The sequence below is a fragment of the Mus musculus genome, chromosome 5 (genome assembly GCF_000001635.26).
Source record: "Mus musculus strain C57BL/6J chromosome 5, GRCm38.p6 C57BL/6J".
NCBI classification, from domain to species: domain Eukaryota; kingdom Metazoa; phylum Chordata; class Mammalia; order Rodentia; family Muridae; genus Mus; species Mus musculus.
Window position 1 is genome coordinate 11,424,373 of NC_000071.6, and position 17,562 is coordinate 11,441,934.

The window sequence follows — 17,562 nt, forward strand, 5'->3', positions numbered from 1 at the left end:
CTACCTGTCTGTCACTTTGTCTCTCTGTCTCTGTTGGTCTGTGTGTCTCTCTCTCTCTCTTCCTCTCTCTCTCTCTCTCTCTCTCTCTCTCTCTCTCTCTCTTTCTCTCTGTGTGTGTGTGTGTGTATGTGTGTGTGTGTGTGTGTGTGTGTGTGTGTGTGCATTCATGAACGCATTATAATATTTTCCAATATGACTGGAAAGACCGAAGTGAAAAATATAGTGGAGGTGTGTACTGACTTTGGTTAATGTGTCATGGCACCTTGCAGGTAACACTGACAAAGTGGGCTAATTCAATACACCCTTAAACCTGGCTATGCAGGGTTTGCAGTGAGGCTGTCATGTGCATCACCCACCACAGAGAACAGCAAGAGCTTTGTTTATTACATGCTTCAGTTCCCAAGGTGAGGCAAAGTCTCATCCCATTGAGAGTTTGGTAGGACTGGATGGCAGGAAATAAAACAGAAATCAAATCAATCAATGAGAAACAAAGAGGATATTTAAAAGAGTCAAGGAATTCAAGAGCTGGCTCTTTGAGAAAATCAACAAGATAGACAACCCCTTTCCCAAATGAACTAAAAGGCAAAGAGACAATACCCAAATTACCAAAATCAGAAATGAAAAGAGGGACATAACAATGAACACTGAGGAACTTCAAAAAATCATTAGGTCTGGCTTCAAAAGCCTATACTCTAAAATACTGAAAAGAAATCAATATGAAATTGTTGAAATTCTAGATAGACACCAATTACCAAAGGTTAATCTAGATCTAGAAAAGTAACTAAATGATTCTATATTCCCTAAGAGAAAAGAAAAAGTCATCAAAAGTCATTCACTGCCCCCCCCCAAAAAAAAAAAACAAAGCCAGGGCCACATGCTTTAAGTGCAGAATTCTCCAAGACTTTTAATGAAGACCTAATACCAATAGTCCTCTAAATACTCAACTAAATAGAAACAGAATGATCATGGCCAAACTCCTTCCCTGAGGCCACAAGCAACCTGGTAATTAAATCACACAAACACACAACATGGAAAGGGAATCAGATAAGAAGTTCCATCATGAACATTCAAATATCACACACAGAATCCAAGAACACATCAAAGACACCATCTAGGATGTTCAAGTAGGCTTCATTTCAGGGATTCAGGTGTTGATAGATAGCAAAGCCCATCAACTCAATCCACCAAAAGAGAAAAAATAAATAAAATAAAAATAAGTAAAAAAATTATCATCTTTTGGATGCTGAAAAACCCTACACAACTTCTTGTTAAAAGTCCTCCAGAATAGAAGGTTACAAGATACATCCTAAACATAATAAAAGCAATAAATAACCCAAAATGTACTGCATTCTTCACAGAGTGCTCCAACAGAACATAGCTATGGGCTCTCTTCTGCCCCAGCACATAAAGCCAGCTCAAACAGTGCTGCAGACACACGTGATCCTTGGACTCCTGGGCAATCCTAATTGCCTCCTGCAGGGCGAGCTCTGCCTGTTGATAGTGACAGAAGAGGCAGTGCAGGGCAGCCAGGTTGAGAGCAGCATATCTCAGGCTCCCGCCAGAACCTTCTTCCCCATTACTTTTTCCCTCTGCACCACTGAGAATCACGTGGTCAAAATAATGCAGGAGGCTGTGCGTTGAGCTGAAAACGATTTGAACACGGAGGTATTGCTGGGAAAAAGGCCAACAGACTGATGGATGCCCTAAAGGACTCTGACCTCCTGCACTGGAAACACAGCTTGTGGAAACTTATCGATATCCGGTTTGCACAGAAAACAGACATCTGGAGGCTGTACGGCCGCAGCACCATGGCACTGCATCAAGCCCAGATGTTGCTGAGCATGAACAGCCTGGAGTTGCTGAATGCGGGCGTGCATCAGAACAATACTGAGTCCTTTGCCTTTGCTCTCTGGCATCTTACAGAGTTCCATGCAAAACAGAGCTGTTTCGTGGCTGCTGGTGAAGTATTAAAGCACTTGAAAGACCGATTTCCACCTAACAGTCAACACGCCCAGAAATGGATGCTGTGGGATCAAAAAATACAGTTTGACAGAGCACTGAATGAAGGCAAATTCATTGGGCTGATTCACTTGTTACAGGAATCACAGTGCTTAATGACATAGAAGGTGTATACAGGAAAGCAGTCGTACTGCAAGCTCAGAACCAAATGACAGAGGCACACAAGCTTCTGCAGAAGTTGCTGACGTACTGTCAGAAGTTAAAGAATATAGAAATAGTCATCAGTGTCCTCCTGTCAGTGACAGAGCTGTACTGGCGCTCTTTCGTCCCGACTATTGCCATGCCTGTGCTCCTGGAAGCTCTGGCCCTCTCCAAAGAATACGGATTACAGTACTTGGCCTTCGAAACTGTGCTCAACTTGGCTTATGCCCAGCTCATCCTTAGCATCCCAGAACAGGCCTTAACCCTTCTTCACATGGCTATCGAGCCCATCCTAGCTGACGGGGCTCTCCTGGACAAAGGTCGTGCATGTTCTTAGTGTCCAAGTGCCAAGTGGCTTCGGCAGCGTCCTATGACCCAGTAAAGAGAGCAGAAGGTCTGGAAGCGGCCATTCAGAAACTCACTGAAGCCAAGAACTACTTTGCACAAGTCGACTGCAGAGAGCGCATCAGGGATGCTGCTTAATTCCAGGCCAGGCTGTACCATGCTCTTGGCAAGACCCAGGAGAGGAACCATTGTGCCATGATCTTCCAGCAGCTGCACCAGGAGTTGCCCGCCCGTGGGGTGCCCTTGATTAACCATCTGTAGACAGGACTCCCTGCTTGATGTTGTATATTTAGGGACTGGGTCATTACATGCTATATCGTCAATAAACTGTTCTGATAAAAAAATAATAAAAAATAATTTTAAAAATTAAAAAAATAAAAGCAATAAATAACAAACCAATAGACAGCATTAAATTAATAAGCAATAGGACACCTAAAGAAGATCAGGGGGATGCAAATGGGAAAGAAGAAGTCAAAGGACAGCTATTTGCACATGATATGATAGTGTATGTAAGTGATGCCAGAGGGTCTACTCTGCTGGTCTCTTCGTAACCACTGCAAATTTCTAAGCTCCTGCTATGCAGAATCAACTGTTCCAGTATCCCCCTCTACTCTTGACTGTAAAATCAGAGCCAAGTGGCTGAGGCTGCCAAGTTCTGCTTCTTGCTGGGGCTGGAAAATGCCCCCTTGTTCTATTACATCATCACCAAATCTCCATTTTTAATGATTTCACTCACTGCCTAAGCTTGGTAGTCCTGGAACTTGCTCTGTCTACTGACCTTGAACTCAGAGATCTTCAGGGCTCTGTCTTCTGAATGCTGGGATAAATGGCATGGTCTACCATACCCGGCTCTAAGCTTTTCTCTACCTGCAACTCTCTCTGTTCTAGATTGGCCTTGAATTTGGAGATCTCTTTAAGCTTCTCATTGCCATGGTTCTTCAAGATATAAATCAAAAGCCAGTGCATTCAGCCTCAAGTTCTGGATCACAAGATGACCCTCCATTCCCAGATAGTAGTTCATTCCACATTAAAAGTACAAATAAAAGTACAAATAAAAACTATAACCAGGTAATACTGCTGAATATCACATAACTATTGCTAGTTTACGTGCAATAACAATGAGATTAGCTAGTTGGAATCTTGCCCTGAGATCATCACTCCCTTAAGCTGCTTATCTCCTTCCACACAAGATCCAGCTCCATTTCACTTCTTAGTGCTCCTTTAAGTCTTGCTCCTCATATTTTGTATTTTTCCTTTATGAGCTTTGTAAACTTCATCAAAACACTTTCATGAGAGTGAACCAGAGTACAAAGTCTATACTGGGCTCTTGTTAGACTTCAGTTGTCATGCAATTTTTCTGACTCTCTTCATGCTAGACTCTGCCTCCTAAGTCTCTTCATATAATGGCAAAAGCAGCCAGATTCTTCACCAAAATACCACTCAAACAGTTTCTAGGCCACATACTGATATCTTCCTACTATAAAACCTTTTGCATCACTTTAAGTCACCCTCAGTACCAATTTCTTCCATATTTCTTGTAGGATGGGCCAAAGGCACCCTTAATGCATTGCACCACTTGCCAAATCAAAAGTCCCCAAATCCACATTCCTCCAAAATAACACATGGCCAGGCCTATTATGTCAATATCTCACTCCTGTTGGCAAAGTCTGACTCAGGGTTTCTATTGTTCTACAGAGACAGCATGACCAAAGCAACTTTAATAAAAAAACAATTGTGAATTGGGCCTGGCTTATTGGTTCATAGGTCTAGATAGTCATAGCATTTGAAGAGGTAAGAATGTGTATCCTCTTCTGAATTCAAACAGGAGAAGCTTTTGTCATTGGTAGCTTGGAGAAGGGTTTCAATTCCCACCCCCACAGTGACACATTTCTTCCACCAAGGCCAAATCTAATTTAGCATGGCCTCACCTCTTAATAGTGATATTCTCTAAGACTAGCATATTGAAACAACCATCCCACTGTCTCAGTTAGTCTTTTGCTGCTGTGAACAGACACCATGACCAAGGCAAATCTTATAAATGACAATGTGTAATTGGAGCTACTTACAGCTTCAGAAGTACAGTCCAGTATTATCAAGGCTGCAACATGTCACCATCCAGGCAGGCAAGGTGTGGGAGGAGCTGAGAGTTCTACCTCTTAATCTGAAGGCTGCTAGCAGAGTCAAAGCCTCCAGGGAGCTAGAGCTAGGATATTAAAGCCACCACCCACAATGATACACCTATTCCAACAAGGCCACATGTCCAAATAGCACCACTCCCTGGAATGAGTATTTATAAACCATTTCATTCTACTCCCTAACCTCCATAGGCTTGTCCTAACACATAAATCTGTGGGGGCCATATTTAGCCTTAGCAAAATAAAAACATACATTTAGTCCAACTTCTAAATTCCCATAGTCTATAGTATTGTCCATGTTAAAAGTCCAACGTTCAAACTCTCTACTGAGATTCATCCAATCACTTAACTGGAATCCTCAAAGCATGACAGCAAATGAGCTGGGCAAATTACAAACATCTCCTTGTCTTATATCAAAGTGGTCTTCAAATCCCCAAAGGCATTTTCATCTTTGTTTACTGTAAACTTCTTTTTCCTGGGCTGGTTCTACTCCCTGTTATCAGCTTTCTTCTGCGATTAGCCTGTGGCTCTGGCATCTCAAAAATCTTGATTCTCCAAGGAAACTTCAGTGATATAGCTCCTTCCACACATGAACTTTTGGGCTCCTCCAATGGGCTTGCTTCACTTCTCCAGCTCTGCACTCTGTGGCATTCTAAGCTTAGGTTGATCTTCTCTACTCTTGCTGCTGTTCTTAGTGATCATCACATGGTACTGGCATCTCCAATACACTGGGATCTTCAGTTACAACTAGGCCTCAGCAATAACATCTCATAGGCTCTCTTCATAGTGCCAAGCATTATCCCTTCAGTCCAGAGCAATTGCAATGGAGGCTACCTCTCCACCAATGGCCTTCTATGGCTTCTGATAGTGCCATGCCTCAGCTGCTCTTTATGACCCCTTCATGCCTTTAATACCAGTATCAACAGGGTGACTCTTACACATTGCCAAGTACAGCTGCACCACAAGGTACAACCTCAGCTATCTCTGGAACATTGCTTCTTTGTGCTCTGAGAAAACACTTCCCAGAAGATATCACCTCAGTGATGCTGGTTTCTTCTTAATCACCACTAATTTCTTAGCTACAGCCAACCAGCATCAATCGTCCCAGTAGTTTCTTGCTCCTCTTGACTATAAAGCCAGAGACACATGGCTGAAGCTGCCTAGTTCTGCAACTTGCAGAAACTGGAACATGGCCCTCTTGTTCTATTACATTATCAGTAGCTCTGTTTTCCAACTCCTTCACTGTCTATGCTTGTTTGTTCCGAATCTTGCTCTGTAGAGTGACCTTAAATTCAGAGACATAGGAAAACACCCAACTGACCATCCTATTCTGCTTACATCTAGAAGGGAAACATTCTTTTTTTTTTCCTCTTCTCCCTTTATGTTTTTCATTAATTTTCTCAACTGTTATACAAGTCTTTACTATCCAATGTTCTTCTTTTTAAAATTAGATATTATTTACTTACATTTCTTTTTTTTAAATGTTTTTTAATTTTCTTTTTTTCATCTTAGGTATATTTTTAATTAGGTATTTTCTTTATTTACATTTCAAATGTTATCCTCTTTCACGGTTTCCCCTTTCAAAACCCCCTATCTCATCCCTCTCACCCTGCTCATCTTCCTGGTGCTGGCATTTCCCTGTACTGGGGCATCAAGTCTTCACAGGACCAAGGGTCTCTCCTCCCATTGATGTCCAACAAGGCCATTCTCTGCTACATATTCACCTAGAGTAATAGGTCACTGCATGTGTCCTCTGTGGTTGATGATTTAGTCCTTTCTCCTCCTGTATGTTGTCTTAAATACCCTTTGTTCAAAAAAACCCCTTTCTGTTTACTTATATTTTTTCCCTGTCAGCTGGTTACTTGCTCTGCCTACTGACTAGTGGTTGACATTATTTACATTTGGAATAAAGTTGTGTGCTAGGATTGAGGCACAACAAAAGAACGAGATAGCCTTTTTTTACAATAAACAGACAGCTCTTGGTTTAAAGCTCTGTGCTAGGGGTGAGTTACACCACAGCAAGGAATTTTCAGTAGGAAACACAGTCTTGGGGTTCAAGTGTGATCAAACATCCTGCAGCATTAGCCAGTAATGCCCTGTTCATTGTATAAATGGAGCTCTCTGGCCACTTTTCTGGTTGTTTCTAGGCATGTCTGAGTGTGTCATTATGGGAATTCCAAGGAACATCACAACTTGGCTCTTCAAGCTGTTGCACATGACCAACAGGGACCCAAAATCACCTAGGAAACCCTGATTTATTAATTTATTAAACTTACAGTGAAAAGATCAGCTTAGGAATGTTGGTAAGGTCCTGAAACACTTGCCCCTCCGGAAGAGAGAGGCTAATTAACATTTCTCAGACCACAGGGTGGGAACTGACCTACAGATGGGGACACATTCCACAGGACTGACTGTTGCTCACCTTCAGACAAGGGATGTCCTTGTCAACTCATTCCCTAAAGACCAGTTTAAATGGTGCACTGCTCTGCCAATCATATTGTGCCTCGTTGCTGATGCTCTATTCTACCCCTGGAAACCATATAAAAACTCACCAGTTGGGTGCTGGGGGCCACTGCCTCTCCTTTGGGTCTGGGACGAACCTGGTGCACAGGAACAATAGATTCCTCTTGCTTTTTGCATCAATCCCAGCTTCATGTGTTTTATTCACAGGATCTCCAGAAAGCTAAGGCTCCCTGGAGTCTTACAACAGCATTCTGTTTGCATATTTGCCTGCAGGCCAGAAAAGGGCACCAGATCTCAAGGTTAACTTTCTAGATGGTTATCAGTCACCATGTAGTTGCTAGAAATTGAGCTCAGGATCTCTTGAAGAACAGCCAGTGCTCTTAACCTCTGAGCCATCTCTCCAGTTCTGAAAACCCAGGCTTTTGACACAAATGAATTTCCTATCCCTCTTGTCACATAATTTATGGCAAGGTATCACCATTTCTGATTTTGGCTTATTGTCCTAACTGCTACTGAATAGAAAAGTAGGGATTCAGGAGTCAGCCCACAAACCACACAAACACTGCTCTCACTGAATCAGGCATAGTTTATAGAATGCACACCAATAAGGTCACCTTGTTCAGGAAACTCAAGACATGCCTGACCAAATGATATTGTATTTAAGGGAACTTCCATGAGAATAACATAGAAATTCATAAGTAATTATCAGTAAAAACTTATCAACAAAGCTTAAGCTGTACAGTCATACAAAGTACATTTTGTAAAAATTACACTTCGATGGCCAGACATTTTTCTCCATTGGTAGGTGGCACTAATTGATCTTGACTAAAGTATGCGTTCTATACCCAAGTTAAATTAATGAACGTTGCTCAGAAAATCAGATTATATTTTTGCAATAAACATACACAAATTTGTTACCAACTATAATGTCTACCAGTAAGAAGTAAAAGTATAATTCTATCCTATTATGAACAATAAGAAAAATATGAATTTTAAAAAAATTGTTAGCAACTTGGCATGCCATGTTGCTAGCCAGATTCCACATTCTTTACTTACATTTGTTCAGGCATTCTCATAAGAGTGTCAAACAATGAAATATCACAGAAGAATGTTGTTGGGCCTAGTAATACAACTTTTATAATTTAAACTAGAAAAGATTACAAAATTCAGTTATAAATAGGCAACCTGTGATTTATGACTGTGTATATAAGATATGGACTTATATTTTTGCAGCATGTATACTTATATAAAATCAGATATTAAGAGGTTTATAGGGGGATTAGTGAAGTATTCTTTAAATAACCTGAATTCAAAAATAATCTGAAAACCATAAAGCAGTTTTGCTATGGCTTCTTTAACGAACAGTTTCCAGTAAATAAATATGATCTATGAGTTACACTTCTTAGATATCTAAGAAACTGATTGAAGAGAGGGATTCAGCAGCAGAGTGCCATAAAAGGGAGACTACTCAAGAGACAAAAGAAAGAAAACCTCAGACAACCATGCTAACACCCTCATTTGGATGTGAGATGATTAGAAGATAAACAATGAAAAAAAAAGGTCAGCAGAGGTGGATCTCAATTACGTAGAAAGGATAAAATGCAATAATTATAACAACAGGCTCATCAAAACAAATGTGAACCCACAACAAACAATGGCCTCCTCAGATCCCTTCTATGCAATAGAGGGTGGAAGGTAAAGTTAGCCCACAGGAAAAAAGCACATAGCACAACAAAGACTTATCACAGCTTCAAACTCAATTGTTCTTCATGAATTGTAAAAATGTTCAGTACAGACTAAACAAGAATGTGTTAAAATTTGTATCATCAGTTTCCTTGAAAAAAGACCTTTATGGAAGTATATGAAAGGACTTTGTAGAAAAATGTATTTATGCAGTAGGCAGAAATAAGAAGGATATCTAGAAATATCTATATTATGTAAGTACAGGATATAGTCAATACATAACAATGTTTCAGAACCTAGCATTTTGTGCTATGAGTTTTAAGAATGAAAGGAAAAGTTTCCAGGTAATGTTTCTTTCAAACAAATGCCTGAGGCTAAGGATCTGGACTGGGGATAAGCCAGCAGCATTCGTGGCACATGTGGTATCTAGGGCCACAGAAGTTACGAGATTCTGTGACTATTTACGGTAGTATGCCAAACACTTACTTCGAGAGTAACCACAGATTAGATTTTCATAGATTGCCTAGTGAAGCTGATATGAATTGCCAGAATACAGTTTTGCCTTAGAGAATGTATATGCTTCTAATTAGGAAAAATAAGGACTGATATACCTCTACCACCACCCCACCCAAATCAATCAAATGAATGTTTTTCACTTCTAGGATGTAGAAGATGCACTTCCCCCTATACCTCCATATTAACTGGACAAGACTTTGCATGTTATGTGTACCAAGAGCCAGGAGGAACTGAAAGGTATAAATAGGGCCCTATTCAAGCTAGAAACTTTAAGGATCTAAAGGAGACTATGATGAAGGTGGATTGGAGATGGCTCACTTACAAGCTGAAATTACTGTTCCTTCAACAGTAGCAAAACCTCTAATCCTCAATGTCCAAAACATAACCTACAGGAGAATTAGTGTCCAGAAAGAAGATGATAAACCAGGCATCCTTCACCATTTTCTCATGGATATGGTGCAAAAGAAAGGCAGCTAAGATCAAGTTCAGAAGTTCATGGGCTTATTATATAATACATATGTGATGTCTCAGGCAATCTAAATGTCATTTGCTATATCAAACCAGTAGTTTTGAAAATAAAAGTAAATTGAGAAAATATAGTTAGTATTTGAAAATTATATTCATGAAAAAATTGAAGATTTAAAAACAACCAATGGAAATAATACACCAATTATGTACTCACATTATGAAAATAAACAAACTACCGAACAACTGGTGAACAACTAGAACAACTGGACTTTTAGTAGACTGTTTATCATGGATGATTTTCTAAACAGATACCAGGTACTCAAGTTAAATGAAGAGTAAGTAAACTATTTATACAGTCTGATTACCCCTAAGGAAAAAAGGAGAAAGAAAAAGAAAAAAAGAAAGAAAGAAAGAAAGAAAGAAAGAAAGAAAGAAAGAAAGAAAGAAAGAAAGAAAGAAAGAAAGAAAGAAAGAAAGGGTCAGGTGGTTTTAGAGCAAAATACTTCCTGACCTTAAAAGAATAATACCAATACTCCTCAAACTATTCCATAAAATAGTAACAAAAAGAATACTACATAATCCATTATATGAAGACACAGTTATGCTGATACATAAATTACAAAAGACTCAACAATGAAGAGAATTTTAAACCAATTTCCCTTATGAATATTGAGGCAAAAATACTCAATACAACTCTCACAAACTGAATCCAAGAACAGATCAAAGTCATCATTCACTATGATCAAATAGGATTCATCCCAGGAACACATGGATGGCTTAATATGCAATCAATTATATAAACAAATTCAAAAGAAAAAAAAAACACATGTTTACCTTATTAGATGCTGAAAAAAAGCTTTTGGCGAAATTCGATACTCCTTCATGTTAAAAGTATTGAAGAGATGAGTACTTCCAAGCCCATATTTAAACATAATAAAAGCAGTATACAGAATAGCAACAGCCAGTATTTAAAGGGAGAGATCTTGAAGCAATCCTACTAAATGCAGGGGCAAGACAAGGGTGCCCCTTCCTCTATATCTATTCAATATAGCTCAAAGTTCTAGCTAAAGAAATTAGACAACAAAAGATTAAAGGGGATACAAATTGGCAAAGCAGAAGTCAAGGTATTACTATTTGCAGATGATAAGATAGTATACATAAGCAACCCCAAAAATTCTACCAGAGAACTTCCACAGCTGATCAACAACTTCAGCAAAGTGGTTGGAAGTTAAATTAACTCAAACAAATCAGGAGCCTTCTTTTATACAAATGATAAATGGGCTGAGAAAGAAAATAGACAAACAATACCCTTCACAATAGTCAAAAATAATATAAAATATCTTGAGGTAGCTCTCACATAACAATAGAAAGATCTGTGTGAAAAGAACTCCAAGGTCTCTGAAGAAATTAATCAAAGAAAACTTCAGAAGATGGAAAGATCTCCCATACTCATGGACCAATAGGATTAACACTTACCAAAAACAATCTACAGATGCAATGCAATCCACTTCAAAATTAAAACACAATTCTTCAAAGACATGGAAAGAGCAATTTTTAATTTCATATAGACAAGTAAAAAATACCCAGGATAGTGAAACTAATTCTCAAGAATGAAATAACTTCGATGGGAATCACCATCCCTGACCTTATGCTGTACTACAGAGCTTAGTGATAAAAACTCCATGGTATTGGTACAGAAACACAGAGATAAAACAGTGGCATAGAGTTGCAGACCCAATATAAACCCATACACTTATGGACATTTGACCTTTGACAATGAAGCAACAAAACGTACACAGGGGCAAAAGCATCTTCAATAAATGGTGCTGGACTAACTGGAAGTCTGTCAGTAGAAAAATGAAAATAGATCCATATTTGTCACCTTGCACAAAGCTCTAATCCAAGTGGATCAAGGACCTAGACATAAAACTAGATACTATGAATCTAATAGAAGAGAAATTGAATAAAAAGTAAGGTATCTCTGACCCAAAAGTCCATGCATGGTATGAAATCACTAATCAGTGGATATTAGCCACAAATGCACAAAATATCCACGATACAATCCACAGAACTCAAAAATGTTAACAAAGAGAGGGCCCAAGTGAGGATGCTTCAATCACACTCAGAAGTGGGGAAGAAAATAATCACAGAAGGCACAGGCAGGGAGGGACCTGGGTGGGAGAGGGTAGGGTGCGGGGGGAAAAATCAGCAGAATCAGGTATAAAGGAAGACAGGAAAGAAGCATATAGGGTCAGCAGAATGAACGGAAATATGTAGCCTCAAGGATGGGTGGTTGTGATGCGGACCCCTTTGAAAGTGTGAGAGACTTGCAAGGTGAAAAATTCTCAGTGCTTACTGGAGGTGACCATGGCCAAAATGCCCAACAGTGGAGAGAGGGAACTTGAAGAGTCCACTTCCAGTAGATAGAAAGAGTCCCCAAGTGGGGATGGTTTTACAAACCCAAAGTCAAAATTTTTGACCCAGAATTGTTACTGTCTAAAAGAACTGCAGTAACAAAAAAGGAAAAGAGACTGAAGGAAAGGTAATCCAGTGACCAGCGCAACTTGAGATCCATCTCATGGGGCAGGGAGGACTAAAGTCTGACCCTATTGCTGATGCTGTGATGTGCTTACAGACTGGGGATTAGCATGGCTACTCTCTGAGAGGTCTACCCAACAGCTGACTGAGACAGATGCAGATACTTACATCCAACCATTGGACTGAAGTTGGGGGCCCCTATGGTTGAATAAGCTGAAGGATTAAAGAAGCTGAATTGAAGAGTGACCCCCTAGGATGGCCAGCAATATTAAATTGACAGGACCCCTGGCACCTCCCAGAAGCTCAGCCACCAACCATGTAGCCTATAAGCACTGGTCCGAGGCCCCTGGCACATCCATAGCAGAGGACTGCCTGGTCTGGCCTCAGTAGAAAATGAGTCTAATCCTCCAGGGCCTTGAGTCTCCAGGGAAGGGGGTGCCTGGTATTGGAGGGAGCATCCTCTTGGAGACAGGGGAAGGAGGAACAGGATGGACAAATTATGGGGAACCGAAAGGGAGTCAATGGCTGGATTGTAAAGAAGTATATTAGTAAATAAAAAATAAAACAAACAGAAACTAGCTAGGTTATGGGCCTTAAAGAAAAAAAAACTACTATTTTGCAAAAGAGAGTAGCAATAAAATGATGCCTAGTGGCATATTGCTATACTCATAGATCAGAGTATCACTAAACCCTCAAGGAAGAAACTTCTTGCAGTAGATGGTTATTAACACATATTTTCAACAGGACAATGTGCAGAAAGTGAAGGACTTAGGAGCACTCAGCCTCTTTCAAAAACCTTCCTCTCAAGGCTCAAAAGTCTATGAAGAACTGAAAACAGAATGAGCCAGAGTTGGTGGATAACTTCAAGGCAAGAATACTATCTAAACCTAACAGGTCTGATAAACATGAGCTCACAAAGACTCCACAAGTTCTTCAGAGTTTCAAAATATGCAAAAATCCTAGTAATGAGATGATAAGTGTACACAAAATATCATTCTCAACAAAGAAACTATTTGTAATCAATAACTGTTGGGAAGAGGAAAATAGGCTGTCTTCAAGGCAAGTGTCATGCAAAAAAGTGGGTAGCCCAAACAAACAAATAACAACAAAAACAAATTTCATACTCTTTGTATTTTGGGGTTATACTGGCATGTTTGTTTTGGTTTTTTGTCTTTTTGTTTTTGTTTCTGAGAGAGGATAAAAGAGGGAAAGAATATGAATTCTACAGGAAAGTTGGGGAAATTGGGGAAGCGCTGAGGGAGTGAAAATATATGATCCAAAAATAATATATGAAAAATTAATAAAAAGGTTTAAAGAATAAACAAGTGAGCTTGTTCCTAATATTAATTAAAGTCTGCATTTAAGACAACAGTTATTCAATTTAAAATTAACCATTTTGTCTCATCCTTGTATAGGTCTTCTTGCTGTGCTCAGCTAGTACAGGATGTAACATAGTACCCTTCCTCATACACAGGCTGAAAAATATTCTGCAAAAATTTCTTTCAAGCAGTGTTTTAATTGACAGAGTTTGGTAAACTTAAAATTTGTTTCCTCACAGTTCTTTGAAACTAAGTTCTTGATGTGTTTCTCTATATATTGGTTCTAGTAGCTGATAACTTATATGAGAACGGAATAAAGTGCAGGTTTTATTTCCCCTCAGTGTCCTGGAGACGCAGGTGTTTATGTATCACTGCCCATATCATAGTGTTCCTGTGATAATGTGGTGTCAATTGGCAGCTATAGAAGCAATTGTGCTCTAAGAGTTGATTTCTGATGTCTTTACCAAAACTAGGACTTTACACCCATGATAGTACTTTTTATGATTTGGCTTCTCCAATGCAAAGTAAGGGGAATCTGATTTCATGAAATCAATATAGTTTGCTTTAAACAGCTACAAAGTAGAGATATTGGCTAAGTGTGGAAAGCCTTAAACAGTGATGGGAGCAGGTGTGTCAGGAAATAAAACCAAAAAAAGAGGGCTAGGCAAAAAGAATATAAATAAATTTTATGTGTTGTATAATATTTGCTATGTGAAAGATATGGGAGATTAAAGGATTAACTGGAGGTGAGGGCAGTGGACAATAAGTATAATAAATAATAGTTGGGTAAACCAAAACTAAGTACACATGAAAAAACTTGATAGGAACCAGCTAATTAGTAAGCTAATCTCAAAATATGTTTAAAAAGATTAAATGAGCTTGAGAACTTGTTCTGTATTCATGAGCCTATGCAGACACATTTATTCAATGACTATCACAAGGCGAGGCACAAGATGCCTCCCTATAATTTATTCGTCAGGCCATATGAGGAAGGCTCCAAAACCACACAGATTACCACTCTCCTTATTTCCTTACCATATCTATATGGTAAAGATGATTCTGCTGAAAATACCACCCACTTTTGCAAAGAACTTTCTAGAAATTTAATCTCTATCTCGCCTAGAAATGCCTCTCTTCTACATAGGTTTCATGCTGTTTTGGAGGATGCTCAGGGAGAAAACACGTCAATGGTCTGATTTGGACCTGGGCACTGCATAATTTAATAACCATTATCCAAGAGAAAGGTAGCTATAGGTTTATAGATACAATAAAATATCGACATGATTGTTGTAAGTGAATCACTGGTTTCTGATCTGTTTTGGGTTTGTCTTTGCAAGAAGAAATTTCATCCTTAATACTGTAATCTATATCCTAGAGTAAAATGTGGTATGGTAATTTTGCTAATTGTCAGAGTTGTCAAGTTGTACATACATTTTTGGGAACCTACTTTTAGAGCTTTTTAGAGGACTCAACCTCTCATCTAGCCCACCACCCAGCAGAGGTAGTGGGAAAAAAGTTATTAGGATACAGGGGAAGTGGAGCAGTTCAGCAATATTTCTTTAGGACAAGATTGATCTTCTTTGTCAGCAGTTCAGTTCCATATCAAACACCATATATGATTCAGCAGCCACAGACCAGTCCTCAAAGCATGTAGCTACCAGACAAGAACCAGCAGCTGTAGTCCAGTCCTTTCAACAAGGAGACATCAGACATTAAGCACCTGTAAGTCAATCCTGAAGAAACCAACAGCCTCACCACCTGGCCTGGGATGAGGCTGCAGGAGCAGAAAGCTGCCTCAGGAACCTCACAAGCAGTTATTGGCAAGTTTCTCTCAATGGCAGAGTTATCACAATTTAACAGTGCTATGTAAGGAGAACCAATATATGTGTGTCTTTAGTGAAGAATAACAAGGCAGAGCAAACCAAACCAAGGCTCCGTGCTCATCTCCCACTGTCTATGGGATCATATTTATACTCCTTCTTTCCAGGTCCTTTCACATGTTTGCTATATCAAAACATCCTTTCACCTGTATCTGCTTCAGGAAAAGAGTCTTTCATGCATTTGCTTTACAAGACCTTCTTTCACCTGTGTGCCCCAGCAAAACATTATTTGATAGAACTAACTTTCCAAAGAACTAGACGTTTCCATTTCATTAAAATTACCTTCTAAAGTCGGGCCTGGTGGCACACACCTTTAATCCCAGCACTTGGGAGGCAGAGGCAGGAGAATTTCTGAGTTTGAGACCAGTTTACAGAGTGAGTTACAGGACAGCCAGGGCTACACAGAGAAACCCTGTCTCGACACCCCTCCCCCCAAAAAATACCTTCTAAATAAACTCATAGATACAGACTGTTCTTAAACTTTGTCAGATCAACTTTTCTTTCCATGTGAAGTAATTAATGAAAGATGAGATGCTTCTGGTCAAAGTGCAGAGAATCACAGACTGAGGACTCAGGCCTGAATGGAGCATAGAAGTTAACACTTGTGCCCCTCCAAGCTTGGCCAAAGCTGTGGAAACCCTGTTGAAGAGGAAGTAGAAAGAATGGAAGGTCTTAAGGGTGAAGAAGAGTGCTAGGAAATTCTGTCTCCTAAGGATGACATAACTATTACACTCATGAACTGAGAGGAGCTCATGTGTTGCTACTTGCACAAGACTTGCTGAAAACACAGCAAGCCTAATCTGAGCATAGATAATAAGGGTGTTCTTCATGCCATGTCCCTTATTGGTGGAACTACTCTCAATGGTTAGTTGCTAGTGATAGAACCTAGTGGGGAAACCCCAACTCAATACCCGATTCGGCGTGCACCCAAAAAATCGTGAAGGACCATCTTGATGTAATTACATGAGGTCATTTAATTATGGAGCTCCGGGCTGACATGCATCCCACACAGGAGATAATGGATGATGGCCACGAGGCTAGGAGTTTTTATGGGTTAAGGGTCTTAAGGATGTGGAATTCAGCATATCAACACACTATTGGCTTATTCAAACATCAGCAGAAAAATTACATGTACGTGCAGGTTGTCAGAGTTCTGTGAATTGTTGACTCAGTTTAGACAGCCCTGTTATGTCCTCACATTCCTCTTTATCTTTAAGGTTAAGCTGTTCCCAGGAATATTTTAACTACGGGGCATACCCAGGTTTGCTTTTCTTTTTTCTCAGCCCCAGGCAGCCTCTAGACTCACAAACAACCAGCAATTTCTGAGTACTTTATATATGACTTACAGGTCTTGAAATTTCATCTTTCTTTCACTAGGAAAGGGAATATAATTCTCTTTTGAGCATGTGTCCACTGTTAATTTTCCATGGTGCACTTCACACAGAAAGTCAGAATAATCAGAATGTGATGAGGATGAATCATTCCATAGCAGCTATGTCAGTATTGAAGCAGTTGACAAACTTCTCCTTCGGGGGGGGCGGGGCGGTTATTTGTAGTACTGGGTAAGACCACTGATGTCTCTTCTCCCCTATCAGCCTGCATATTACCTTCTGGCACTAAGAAATATAGCCAGTAGGGAAGACATTTTCACGTGGAATTCAGGCTGATTTCTCTATGTCCTGTAGCAAAACTATGTGGTCTATCCAGCAATAGGGTCTTACCATGTAGTTACGACCTTAGTGAGTTATGTGAGAGAGGCACAGCAGAGGGATGGAACTGACGGTGAGGTACGTGTTGAGTGTCATATTGGAGGGAATTTAATTGGAGAATGTAGTGTTGTGTAGATGTAATCATATTGCATTGTATTCAATTAAAAAAAAAACAAAACCTCTTAGGCAATCAAGGTAGCTTCCATATGTAATCTCCAGGGATTACAGTAGGAGGATTCCTATCAATCCTAGACAACCCTGAGTTGTAAAGTAAGAAGCTGTCTCAAAGCAAAAGCAAACAAACAAAATCTCTTTAAATGTAAAATAGTAGGGATAGTTAGTAAAG

The 17,562-nt window shown here is 39.6% G+C and overlaps 1 long non-coding RNA gene and 1 pseudogene across 4 annotated transcripts in view; one reads left to right on the forward strand and one right to left on the reverse strand.

The window, feature by feature from the left end:
• Positions 1 to 17,562, reverse strand: part of Gm52803 — a 145,200-nt gene that overhangs the window by 920 nt on the left and 126,718 nt on the right. For 3 of the 4 annotated variants that reach the window (XR_003955860.1, XR_003955861.1, XR_003955862.1), the window contains one exon: positions 7,193 to 7,370. This is a non-coding gene — a long non-coding RNA (predicted gene, 52803). Of the gene's footprint in view, positions 1 to 5,763; positions 5,926 to 7,192; positions 7,371 to 17,562 lie in introns of those variants that run through there. The other variant, XR_003955863.1, reaches the window with a different exon arrangement.
• Gm29745 lies at positions 1,674 to 2,766 on the forward strand (annotated as a pseudogene).